Here is a 14133-nt window from a genome sequence, read left to right on the forward strand (position 1 = left end):
GCAGGGCACGTGCCAGGGAGTAAGCCAGCTGAAACGTGAGGAAGGTGGTCAGAGCTTACACAGATGGGGCTTCAGGAGGACCATCCAGGAAAAGCTCTGGCACCCCAAGTTCCAAAGAGCAGTCCAGAGGGTAGCCCAGCCTCTGACTCCAGGCTCTGTCCCTGGGTGCTGTCTGATCTACAGCCTATTTCTGGAACAGCTACTCAACACAAAAGCTTTGAAACTACCACAGTGTGGGCTATCGACCAGGTCCTATTCATGGAGGGTACCCCCCTCTAGTGTTTGCACGCAGAAGGGTAGCCGTCGGTACCTGTAGCCCTGGGAGCCCAGTGAGAGGGCAGCCCCTCTTCCAATTACACGTATCAGTGGTATGTGCTCCCCTATCGCCGCTCAGGGTTGGAGGTCATTCCTCAAGTCAAATATAATTGAAAAGGAAGGCATCTTCAAGACCTACCTATTCTTTAACTGCACATAGAGACTTTGTTATGTCCTGGCCAGAGCACAAACGGGCTTGTCAGGTCAGATAAAGGTGATCTGGGTGTATGGGTATTTTCTGTCACCTCTATGACATAAACTTTCTTATTTTCAGACTCCTCCTTCTCCTTGTGCTTTTTTTTTTTTTCTGCTTTTTTTCCCCCCCTTTTCTCTCTTCTTGACTTACCTTTGCCTTCACAGGGGCACTCAGGGACTCTATCAGCCATACTGTTGATACTGGCATGAGGAAAAAAAGCTGCTGACCCCAACATAGGTCTTTCCAAAGCCTGGGGAGACCCCAAAGAGTTCTGTAATCCTAAAATAAATTTGGGTCCATTAATGCAGAAACACAGAAAGCTCTCTTCTGATTTTCAGAAATTTGGAAATGAAATGAAATGAATGTTCTTATTGTAAAAGCAATGCAAGTTCATTGCAAACGATGCAGAGATGACATATAAGCCAAAGAGACTAAAGTCACCATGATCCCATCACCCAGCTGGAAGCACATTTCCGCATCGGACGCTTATCCTTTCAGAGTGTATGCGTGAGGGAACTGTGCGTACATCAAGTTCCCCTTAAAGTTGCCCTGCCTCTTTACCACCAATATGTTGTCATAGGGTTTCTATGTTATTAAATATTCTTCTATGCCATTTCCAAAGGTTGCAGTGTTTCCTTTATGGCTAGACTATTCCTCATTTTACCAGTCTCTTTTGTTAGTCATTTTGGTTGTTTCCAACTTTCCCCGATTCTCGAAAGAGCTGTAAGAGATGTTCCTGGAGCTCTGTCTCGGGCCACATCCCCTACTCTTTCCTCAGGATAAATTCCCAGACACGGAACGTCTGTGGGTAACGCAGACGGCAGTTGCCAAACAGCTGACCCTGTTGGCCTTCCCCCACCCACAGCCCCTGATGAAATGACTTCCAGAAATAAGAAATTTAGGGGTGAATCAGGAATGGTTGCTCCCCCAAATTAGTCTTCTGTCTCCTCTTCTACCGTATGGTTTTAAAAAGCTCCATAAGGTTTCTGTGTTCGCTCTATAAAAAGAGGTGATCTGTAGCCCAAGGGTCCCCCTTAATCAGGGGGAGCAGGGAAGATGGGGGAGAGGGCTTCTCAAGGGCACTCCACATGCCCAGCCTGAAGCCGATCTCTTCGATCTCTTCGAATCTTCCCTAAATCTTTTTCATCCAAACAAATGCCCCGAAGCCAGCGTAGAGGGTCCGTGTGCTCCTTCCAAGAGGCAGTGCTGAAGACCCACCCCACACCACAGAGGCACTGTGGTGTGACCGGGGGAAGTTTCCTTCCCCATCTGGGCCTCAATGCCAGCCCCCTAATCTGAGGGGCTCCCCGCGATGGAGCTGCAGGCAGCCCACCCAGAGGCTCTGCCACTTGTCTGATGAAGTGAGATCCCTTCCCAGCACTATGGCTTTCCCCTTCCACAGCTCTTTGGGGTTGGCCTGGGATGTCCTTGAGGCGAACAGGCCGAATGGGGAGCTGGCAGCCCCTGCCCATCTGGGGGCCGAGGCTCCTTTAATTTGGATACCTTAAAAGGCTCTCGGGAGCGAAGGGCTGGGTTCTTATCTCCCGAGCTCTGGACAGTGCCTTATTTATAGCCCTGCTGACAAGAGGCGGCAGCTGGCCAGCAGCTGCAGACACAGTTGGGGCCATCCAGCAGAGCGCTTGGCCCTGCGCTGCCGCTGTCCCCTTCGGTCGGGCTGGAGGGCAGGAGACAGGACAGGTAAGCTTTCTCCTCTCCCTGGCCATCCTTCCTTCCCTGTGTCTGCACAGGCTTAGCTGCCAGCTCTGCAGCCTTCGTGCCCTGGGAGGGAGCCCTCTGGCACTCTGGACCTGCAGACCCCAAGTGCAGACCCAGGTGGCCCTGGCAGGGGGCTCCCCTCACAGCCAGCTCCTGCCCCATGGCTGCGGGGAAAGGACACAACCGGCCCTCCCCAAATCTACACCAGGTGTCTCCGGAACATAAAAAACACGGAGAGAACCCCTTGCTCATCTGACCTTCTTGAGTGGGAATCAGGAATTACACTGAGTTCTGAACACCAGAAAGCTTTTTTTTTTTTAAGAGGAAAAAGAAAAAGAAAAAATATATAGAATAAACTTTGGAAGGGGGGAAACCACAGGGCTCTGGAGCTTTTGCTCCCTGACAGAATTTCCGGATGGCCTGGGGGTGAGAAGGGGAATTACTGACAAGTCTGATTACACTGGGAAAGTATGTTTATACAAGATGACTTGTTACGGCTGATGGTTCAAAAGGACAGATAGCTGTTGTGTGCTTAAGGGAAATGCATTAATATTTCACCGATTTCTAGAGCAGGATATGAGCAAATGCACAGTACTGAGTAATGCTGGGGCCAATTGCGTAATAATGTTAATACCGATAGGATGACCTATCATGATCATAGGGGTCATCCGTATAAACGTCCTCTAGTCCTACTCTATGCAAGGCCCCTTATCAGGTCCAATCTAATAAAAAAATACTACCAGATCAGTTATTTTTTAATAATTCTGAGGTCAAACGATAGTATTAACACCTGTGTTATTGGCTGATGTCATTTTATCATGTGCTTGCTCTATATGGGTTTGTTCTTGTTTTACTTGTTTCTTGAGGAATGTTATTTGAATTTTGTTTTATTGCCAGGTTTATAACAAGATGTGCTGTAATCAAATCTATTACATTTTGAGATCCATCCCATCTTATGAGAGTTTTTGTTGAAGTAGCCAACTACTCAACACATATGATGGCATTTTGGAGGCCTCCTCTAATATTAAGAAAATAATTCAATGTATAACCTCCATGAAGAGTTGCATAGTCTCCCCTAAAACATTCCCTGACTGCTCGCTCAATCTCGCCTGTTTTTGAATCCATTTTGCACTATTAGATTTCATCATCCCATTTAGTGTTTCCAGAGTTTCCACTGGTTCCAAATCCCTGAGGCTAGGCCACGTCATTCTTCTCTCTGCAATCTGATAGCTCTTAACAGAGGGACCTACACACTCTCTATCCACTGGTGCCTAAAATATTTCATATTTAAAATAGGTGGCCAGGAAACTGAGTTTAAATCATCCTCTTCCCACTGTCAAAAAAAAAAAAAATTCAACTGAGTAAATTGGAAAGATCTTATTGGTTTCATTCAATGATGCATGAATCAGGCAGCATCCCATCCAGGAAGGAGCTCTGAGGGGCTGTACAAAATGGAAGACTTGCGTAGACAGAAGGGAGCAGGAACAAGGAAGTTACAGAGACTAAAAAATGGACTGGTCATTGCAAGGTCACTTTCCCTTAGAGAATGGCAGGGGGTCTGTCCAGCAGATGACCGAACTAATGCTGATCAGATGATTCCCGGTTGACTGGAACAGGCCAAAATTGTAATTAAGTTGGGTCTGTTTGGTGACATGGAGTTTAGTATAAGTGACTCCATTTGGGGCTTGTTGTCTTGTCTTTAATACCACCAAAGAAAGTGGTGCGATTGTATTCATGTGTTTAAATGTTCTGTTTTTTCATACTGTACAAAGATATGCTCACCATAGAAAATACAGACCAGCAGAGAGAAGAAAAAGAAAAATTATGTGTAGTCTTACTACATTTATTGTTTATCTTAACTATTTCCTCATTCCAAGAGGTCCTTGATTTTAAGACAGACCATTAATTCAATACTAGCTTTATAAGAGAGGGGGAAATTCTCGCTATATTGTCCAGATTGATGTATTTTAAGATGAGCCCAAACAACAAATTACAAGGGGAACTATAAATTATAATTAAGAAAGAACTGTATATGTAATCAGGTTATTTGGTAACCTACTTTTTGTTCCATTTATGATCATTGCCCTTTTACCGTGTATTCAAACTTTAATTCTTTGAAAATTAGTTATCTTTGTATGACATTGCAACCTCTTTCATTAGCCAGAATATTAAAATACCCATAAGAGTTGGGAATAATACTGATGGGAAGTTAAAAAAAACATAAACTGAGCTTTAGATAAGCAATTTTTATCAGAATATAACTCGTTTTAAAGTACAATCTGCTAACTTCTGCACTATTATTGCATCCTACTGAATAGTAAAAATATACAACCGATTTGTGCCTTGATCTACATGACCCCTAAAAACTTATTTTACTGATTTTTTTCATTATCACTGATTCATCAGCCTTTTATCATTTAGTCTCCAATATACCAAAATACGGATGAAAAATAGAAAAGAACTAACATAAATTCTGAGCAATTTGATATTTGACAGATGCATTTCATAAGTATCATTAATTATCTTAAGTGTAAGCTTGCAAATATCAATTTTAACTTTGAGTACATTTTTATAATTTGGGGCTTTGTTGAATTTAAAAGATAAATTGTAGATAGAAGAGGAATAAAAATTCATTTTAACAGAAGACTTTTGTTACAGTTAAAAAGTAATATTGAAAAGTTACACTGAAGTGAAACCACACCAAGCCAACGACTCATAAAATATAGTCCATGTGTTTTACTGAGAAGGCATGTATTATTAGATTTTAAGGGGAAAGTGCAAGAATTTCATTTCGGTTTTTAGGAAGTGAGCCTTCTTTCCCTGCCTGAGACCCATCTAATCAGCATGAAGTGCATAGAGGTATCTGAAAAGGCAAAAGGAACTATTTTAACGTTAAGTAGAAGGTACTAGAGTGCTTTCTGCCTGGGCTCAGTTTTTTCTGATAAATCTAGACTAATTTCAAAACGTCAGTCCATGGTTTAGTATGAACACAAAAAAGAAAAATCCATGATGCTGATTATTCTATTTCTAATTCACATCCCTTGTGGTAAAACAAATGGGATAATACGAAGGCACAAAGGGGTGTATGACAACATATATGTTGTATTAATTAAGATGATAAACAGTGCAGCTGCTCGAGTACAGTATGGTTAAAAAATTGTGATACAGCCATTGTATGGAATATATACAATATTGGAAATAAAGTTGGCAAAGAATTTTTAATTCTTCAACACAAAGCTATATTTATGATATAGGATCTTAACTGTGTAATATACATGTATATATACATATTGAAAAAATATACCAAAATACACAAAGTGGTTGTTTCTGTGGGTTAAGATTCCTTGTAATTTTATATTTTCTCTGCATTTTAAATAGTTTGCTAAATTCCTACACAGAGACTAATCATGGACATTTTTTTAATTGCAAAATTCCATGGAAAAATAAAGCACTGTAATTATTGCTGCCGATTATAAAAACTATGAATAACCAACCAGAAGGGTAGCCTTTCAAAAAAACAATAGCTACAATTTATTGAATGAGGGCTCTCTCTGGGAACTAGTATCAGTTCAAATAACATTCCCAGCCACGCTACAGGCATTATTCCTATTTTCAGATAAGGAAGCTGGCTTAAAACAGTGTTATTATCCCCTGTAGAAGATGCAACGGAGTTTAAAGGGGTCTGGCTTTCAGGACCCTCTATTTGGCATTAGAATAACAAAAGAGCGATCTTCAGGCCGTGTGCGATGAACACTGCGGTCTGAATGGCAGGCATGCACCCTGTAAGAATGGTGGGTGATATTCCTGTAGGAAAGACATACCTGGGTAAAGTTTACACTGACAAGGGCACGGAGCCCAGAGAAAATAAGGAATTATGAAAGCAGAGACAGGTGGGAAAGAATGTGAAGGATATGGAGATGGGAATAAAGGGGAATCGCCTGCGGACTGAAGGGCGTGTCCTATAGGAACAATGATGAGCTAAACGTGTGCGTAGGGCAGGGAGGGATAGCAGTCATGACCTGGGGACAATGCTGCTCTTTGCTCTCCTCAAACATTTCTATAAACCCACATTTGTAAGAGGAAATGAAGAGGTGTCCTGGGGCACCTGGGTGGCTCAACAGGTTAAGCATCTGCCTTCGGCTCAGGTCATGATCTCGGGGTCCAGGGATCAGAGCCCCCCATCCTGCTCCCTGCTCAGCGGGGAGCCTGACTCTCTGTCTCCCTCTGCCTACTGCTCCCCCTGCTTGTGCTCTCCTGCTCTCTCTGTTAAATAAATAAATATAATCTTTAAAAAAATAACGAAGAGGTGTACTGGCTCCCCAAAGTAAAAAAAGAAAAACAGACCTCTCTACAAAGAATCCGAATGGGGACTAATTTCCATTCCAAACTTAAAACAGAATGAAGCTCTGGGCTGGAGAGGTGACCTTGGCTGATGTTTTAGTGCTTGCCTGGGCCAGCACTGTTGTGAGGACTACACGTGTGCACACACGCTTGTGTGATCCGCCAGCAGCTCTGGGAGCAGTGCTTCTGGCTTCCCGGCTTATAGAAGAGGCCAGCCAGGTGCTGAGAAGCGCTCAGAACCAGTAGGTGGGGAAGCTGGGATTGGAATCTAGGCCCTACAGCTCCAAGACTGGCAGGAATCCGACCAGAGATTACTGGAAAAGCCTCCACTAGGGAGAAAGAACCTCACCTTAAAAATGAGTGAGGACTTTCCACTGACCCCTTGTTTTTCCTCTTAAAGTTCTTCCTTTATTCCCAGCACTTCTCAAGATCATGGGGAAGGGGTTAATCTTCTTCGTCAGACCCCTGAAAGCGAGCACGGTGCCTTGCGCACAGCAGCTAATAGATATTTGCTGGACTAAATTGTTGTGTTTAATTCAGGTGGAAGAAGTGTCGAGATGCATAGGAAGGAGCCACAAGTTTTCCCTGTTGGGTAGTACTTTTCCTTCTGTGATACTGGCTTGGAAACAGGTTTGATATTCCTTTTTCATCCTTGGTACACAAGGACGTAATTAATGATTGTAATAGTGTCTCTTTAAATGGGATATTCATTGGGCAATAAACACTAATTTTATGATTATATACCCTTAAGGAGTAAATTCTTTGCCTTGGAAGTTCTTATTCACCATAGTCCGTGCAGCGTGCGCACACGGGAGCACGGCGTGTAAGGGTGAGGTGCGTGCGCTGAGGGAAGGGAAAGACATGCTGGATGAATTCCAGACATGAGTTTCCTTCTTCAAAATCTCTCCAACTTTGTTCAGAATCTCTTGATTAATTTATTAGGAAACAATAATTCTGCTCTCTTTATTAATTTTTTATTATTATTATGATATGTTAGTCACATCCTTAGTTTTTGATGTAATGTTCCATGATTCATCGTTTGCGTGTAACACCCAGTGCACCATGCAATACGTGCCCTCCTTACTACCCATCACCGGCCTATCCCAATCCCCCACCCCCCTCCCCTCTGAAGCCCTCAGTTTGTTTCCCAGAGTCCACAGTCTCCCGTGGTTCATTCCCCCTTCTGTTGACCCCCCCCTTCATTCTTCCCTTCCTTCTCCTACTGATCTCCCTGCTATTTCTTATGTTCAGTAAATGAGTGAAACCATATGATAATTGTCGTTCTCTGCTTGACTTACTTCACTTAGCATAATCTCCTCCAGTCCCATTTACTTTGCTGCAAATGTTGGGTAATGGTTCTTTCTGATGGCTGAGTAATATTCTATTGTATATATGGACAACATCTTCTTTATCCATTCGTCTGTTGAAGGGCATCTCGGCTCCTTCCACAGTTTAGCTATTGCAGACAATGCTGTTATGAACAGTGCGGTTAATTCTGCCCTCTTTAAATATAATTTAGTGAACAAAAAGCAGATGAGAGAGAACCATCTCTTTATTTCACAACCATAACTTTAATTACACTGAATAAACCAAATATTGTGCCTTTCCAATCTCTAAATCAAGACAGAGGTCAACGAGACTTTCCAGTTCGCTTCTGTGAAAAAAGAGTAATGTGCACGCAATGTCAAGGAAGCCAAGCGATTTTTCAACGTGCCTAAGACAAACTCCTTTGAGACACCCTTCTCTCTACTCGTGCAAATTGGAAATGCAAAAATCCAATGAATGGTTGCAAATGTGTTGTCACTCAAATTAACTAGAAGAGGCAATCATCCAAGTGAGGGGAGAAACACTCAAAACCACAATACCATTTCTAAAATACTCTCAGATGGAAGACTCTGAGGGCAGTAAGGAGGTCAGACTGAGAATCTTCTCAATAGAACAGAATTCGCAATAAGTCAGAAGGTTTAGAAAGTCACAGTGGCGTGTTCAACATCCGTTTAATAATCAAATTTGGATAGAACTATTGATAAACCCTTCAGACACCATTATTAAGAAGTCACAGTAGTGAATTTTCCAGTCTGGCTGTGAATGAGCTCCGGCAGGATCCTGGCACCCGGCCCTGGGCTGTTTCTACTTTCGGACACGGCACCTCACTATTTCCTGGGAAGCGTCTGCAAATCTCTGCCAGCCTCAGGCGGGAGCAGCTAAGGCAGCTTCGGAGGCCAGCATGAGCTCCCTTGAACCACAAGTCCCTTTGTAAAACGTATCTTCTTTGTAACTTAAATTAGACCGTGTCACCTGCCTGCTCAAAACCTTCCAGTGGCTTCCCAAATCAAAATAAAACCCTAGTGCTGTATAACCGACAGAGCCTGACAGCATCCAGGCCCTGAAATCTGACCTCGTCTCCTCCCCTTCTCGCCTCCGTGGAGGATGCTCTGGTCACACTGCCTTTCCCCAACTGTGCCATGCGGCTGCCCCGCCCCAGGGCCTTTGCACTTGCTGGTGCCACCATCGATCAGGCTTTCCTCCAAGAAAATCACATACCTCCTTCCCACCAATTCTAGCACCACCCCTGAAGATCCCATCTAAAATTACACTGTCTAGTTCACTGCCCTGATTTATTCCTTATCCTGATTTTTTTTTTCTTTTTTAAAAAAGGACTTTATTTATTTATTTATTTATTTGAGAGAGGGAACGAGAGAGAGAAAGAGTGAGGGAGGGGCAGAGGGAGAGGGGGAAGCAGACTCCCTGTCGAGTGAGGAGCCTGACCCGGGGCTTGATATGAGCCTCGATCCCAGGACCCTGGGATCATGACCTGAGCCAAAGTCAGATGCTTAACCGACTGAGCCACCCAGGTGCCTCTGATTTACTTTCTTTTCAAAGCACTTATCATCTCACACATATACACACCCACAAAGTGCCACGTATATTAGTGTCTGTCTCTCGCCTAAGAACACATGAGCTGCAATGAAAGCAGAGGCTCTCTGTTCTGTTCACTGAGGTGTCCCCATCATCCGCAACGTTAGGCGGTGTGTAGTAGGTGTTGGGTAAGTATGTGTGCAAGGATGGAGGCCCTATAATCCCGTTTTATGTATTTCATTTGAATTCTTGGGAACTCTTTCACTGTAATTCATGTCATCAGCCATCACAAAGTGTTCATGTGAGGGTCTAAGTCTAGTTCTCCGGGTCCACAGGGAGGAAAGTTCAGCTTCTGAAGGCCGCCTGTAGTCATCGGCTCAGGGCCCTTTTCTCCACCTTCAAAGCCAACAATGCAACATCTTCAATTTCTCTTTGATTCTGACTCTCCTGCTTCCTCTTCCCCTTATAAGGACCCTTATGATTATATTGGGCCTGCCTGGATAAGCCGGGATAATCTCCCCATCTCAAAACCCTTAACTTAATCACATCTGCAAAATCCCTTCATAAATTCTGGACGTTAGGACGTGAACAGCTTCGGGAAGCCATGATCCCACCTACCTGTTACGAAGCGGCAGACCTGGGATCCGAATCCTCGCTGATTTCTTGGCCACGACACTTCTGCAGTACACAGCAGGGCTTTTGGTGTTTAGCAAATCCTTTGCTGTAATGAAGGGAAAATGGGCAGCTTGGGGCCCAGATCCGGGTTTTGGATAGGACATGAAACAGGAAGGTTCAGCCCCTTCTGCCCTGCTCCCTGTGATACAGGATACCAAAGATTGACAGTTCGCTCTCAGAGTCATTTTATCTTAAGATTAATCAGCCTCATCTTGTCCTCAAGCATATTATTGACTTTCAAGAGACCACAGATGTTTGATAAAAGTAGGTTGCGAAGTGGAAATGAAAGCCTTGCTTGGAGACAGGCACCTCGCATGGGGGTGAAGGGCCCGGGCAGTCCAGGCTGGACCTGGAGCCAGGACGCCCCGCGGTAAGAGGGCAGGTGAAAAGGAGCCTATTGACACCTGCCCAGGTGCTGGGCCAGCCTCGGAGGTCCCAGCTCAGGGTGCTCCAGTGAGGCGCACCCCACCCTGTGACCCAGATGACCTGGGACAGGAAGGGGGGTGGCCCGGGTCTCAACAACAAGGACCGTGGAAATGTCAGTAAGCAGCAGAGCACCAGGAGACAAAGGGACGGGGCCTGTGAGACCACGTGGCAGCCACACAAGGAGGTGATGGGCAAGACCCCAAGTCGGGCTGGTGGCCTCTGAGGGTTTCAACCTCTCAGGGTCTGGAAGGAGCTGGGAGACAGTTCCTCAGCCCAGCAATGAGCCCTACTCCACCTGGGAGGCAAGGGCTCGGGGCAGAAGCCCTATGTGGGTACAGAAGAAGCGGCCTTGCTGGAGGAGACCAGAAGTTGGGAACGGATGGCAGTTTGGGGAAGATGAGCTGTCCACAGCTCAGCAAGACTCCCTAACCTGTGGCAGTTGAACTATGTCCAGACCTCACCTCGAGCGGCACAGGGCTGTCCCCAAAATATACACATATTCCCTCCTTCCGCAGGAGGCCAGCTCAGGAGCTGCCAGGGTAGAAAGGGCCCAGTGCCCCCAGCTGGGCGGGACCAAGGAAAAGGCCGCAAGCGCACTTCCGCATGACGGGTCATGACCTACCATGACCTTGAACTTTAGAAGTGGGTACTCATTTGCATTATTCTGACGCTTACGTGAAAGTACACATCACAGGTTAGAAACTAGAGGTGAATAAACACATGGGCTCTTTGTTTTTGTGACCAAGAAAAAAATAATAATAATAATATAGATTGTGTGCTATAGACGTACTTTCCTTAATTCTCCATCTTAGGATGACCATAGAATTCATGGTCCAAACTGGGGCAGCCTGAAAGGGAAAGGGAGTGCTTTCACTACGTACACCAGGCCAACAGACAGATCCAGCCTCTGAGCCCCGAGCTTCAGTCACAGGCACCATGGTCCCTGGGGGAGCTGCCTGGGCCACACACAAAACCATGTAGAGGGATTATTCAATGCGGATAAGCTTCCTGAAACCTCAGACATTTTAATTCTTTTCTCCAGGAAGATAAGAAGCCTCATAGTAGGATTTCTGATAAAGTACTGGGCTGTGATGCCCACATAATGGCCGCTGAGTTCAAGTCGCATGTGTTTCTTTCTCTAGGAGATGATGAGTGTTTGAGAGCTGCAGGCCCCACTTCACAGCTTGATTTCCCTTTGTGACATTTTCCTAAAACGGGTGCCTGTCTTCTCTGTTGTCACTCCCCAAGTTCATACGGGAACCATGAGTTCACAGGAAATTCTCCTGTGTCTGCTCTAAATGCAAGTTGTCCGTTTCATAATTTCACAGTGAGCCATGATACCTATGTCATGGATCAAGACCTGCATATTCCTAACAATAACCCAGCATTGACTCGATTTAAAAAAAAGAAAAAGAATCATCTCACATCATAAGGATAAGCATTATTTCATGGCACATTTTGTCAGCACTACGTGTGGGGCTATGTGATGTGGTTAGGGCTTAAAAACGCACTTCCTAGCGTGGGTTGCTATCAGAGTGTTAGACATTCACTGCTGTGAGCCGTATTTGCAGATTTCCTTTCTCCTAAACCCTCACAGTGCCCAGGGCACCTCACCTCCTCCTACCCGCCCCTCAGAGATCCTTCTCTCTCTGCAGGTGGCTACGTGATCCCTTAGGCTAGAACTAATGAAATGGTTACCTCCTAGATCAGCTGTACGAATGGGAGTCTTTGTGAAAAAAAGAAAAAAGAGAGGCACCTGGGTGGCTCAGTCAGTTAAGTGTCCGACTCTTGATTTCGGCTCAGGTCATGATCTCGGGGTCATGAGATCGAGCCCCAAGTCGGGCTCCATGCTGAGTGTGGAGCCTGCTTGAGAGTCTCTCTCTCCCTCTCTTTCTGTCTCTCCCCGCTCCGCTCTCTGAAAGAAAGAAAGAAAGAAAGAAAGAAAGAAAGAAAGAAAGAAAGAAGAAAACAGAACCCTGTACCCTCACCAAAAAGTGAAAGGGACATGTGAGTAGAAATCTCTGAGAAGCTAAAAAAACAACTTGGCTACTGATCCAGCACCCCGCGCCCTCTCCTGCAGCATCGCCACCCCAGCCCTATCTGTGTCTGAGTGAGGAACTGCACACCATTCACGCAGTGTGGTCTGCTTCACCTCCCTTCTCTGCCACAGAATAAGTAAGACAAATCACAGCCTGAGGACCTGGCCCCTCTGCCTGGCTTCGGGGTCTCCGCGGCAGGCCCTGGGCTTCCAGCCTAGTCCTGTAATTTGGCAGATGGGCTGGAGGGTGGTTAAGTGGTTAGCCCCACATCAAAGGGTGCTTTTCATGACTGCTGCCGAGGGAAAGGGGGAAGACGGGATGTCAGAGCAGAGCAGAAGGAAACCACTCTAGGCAGGATGTCTGGAAGGAGAGATAAAGCAAATTGCAAAGGTATTTTAATAGACACGCTGTTTCCATTCTTTACCATGTGTTTTTCATTCTGTTTTCGGTTCCTTTTGACTTGAATTATGGGACTCTGTCTCTTGGTTAAGGTAACTTAGAGGCAGTTGCTTTTATACATCAAAATGAAGCCTGACTTTCTTGGGTGGGGCTGGGGATGATGGTAAGTGGCCAAGACAGAAACCATGCTGCCTTTCAGAAAGCTGGAAATGTTTTCTGCTCCCTCTTCCTTACGGGAGTGGAAAGTGCCTGTGTCCACGGGGCCCAGAGCACCTTGTATCTGCTAGGAAAAGGCAGCCCCAAGGATAAAATGGCGTGGCCGTGATACTGCCAAGGGGGGAGCCGACAGAGGGACAGGATGTCAGATGACCAGTCTTCCTGCTACAGAAAGGGGGTGGATTCATCTGAGGTCAGCAGCGAGGACTTCCTCTCTCTGTACCTCAATCTTTTCTCCTCTAACGTGCAGATAATTACGTTGGAAAAGCCTATTGTTAGAGGTTATGAAAACTGCTCTGGAAATCTTTAAGTGGCTTCTAAATAACTGGAAGTTAGGCTGCAATTTCCAATCATTCAAAAGCCTCCACCTCCCCCGCCTTCGCCGGAGCCATGTTGCTCCATTGGCCCTTGTCAACATCTGGGGACCACCAGCTATCTCCATGCTGCGGTAAAATACAGAAGAATCTTCCTTCCTTTGTGGGCAGAGATCAAAGAGGGAAGGGGAAGGCAGGCCCCAGGGCCCCCTGACACCGCTGCCTAAGTCTGGCCCAGTGCAAAACCTCACCTTGTCCCCAACTTGTGTCAGCCTACAGGGGGACTCTGTGGGTTTCCCATGTCATCCAAGCTGCAGGAAGAGGCAAGAAGAGAGAGAAAAAGAGCATCATCCCGACACTGTCGATTGAATCCTTTACTCTGGTTTCCTAGTTGTCTGGGAAGCATGGTGTCTATTGAGTGAGAAAAATCAGAATTGAAAAAGGGTCCTTTTGCAATGGTTTTGGTATCTCGGCCCTGACCGCTGATCTAGACAATTGTTTTCTCAACCCATCAATCAGTCAGTCTAGCAAAGAGGACACGAACACCGACCTAGAGATGTAATTGGGTAGCAATATCACACTGCAGTCCGTATTTCATTTCATTGAGATTTCTTTCGTCTGGGCCATTAGGTTGTCA

The 14133-nt window shown here is 45.5% G+C and overlaps 1 protein-coding gene across 2 annotated transcripts in view; it reads left to right on the forward strand.

Annotated features, from left to right (window-relative positions):
- Positions 1-2086: 2086 nt before the first annotated feature.
- Positions 2087-14133, forward strand: part of FHL2 (four and a half LIM domains 2) — a 65398-nt gene continuing 53351 nt past the window's right edge. The window contains exon 1 of one of the 2 annotated variants that reach the window (XM_002913501.4): positions 2087-2209. The gene's annotated coding sequence lies outside the window, so the exon portion shown is untranslated. The remainder of the gene's footprint in view (positions 2210-14133) is intronic. The other variant, XM_034658926.1, reaches the window with a different exon arrangement.

Source organism: Ailuropoda melanoleuca, chromosome 4 (assembly GCF_002007445.2).
Source record: "Ailuropoda melanoleuca isolate Jingjing chromosome 4, ASM200744v2, whole genome shotgun sequence".
NCBI lineage: Eukaryota > Metazoa > Chordata > Mammalia > Carnivora > Ursidae > Ailuropoda > Ailuropoda melanoleuca.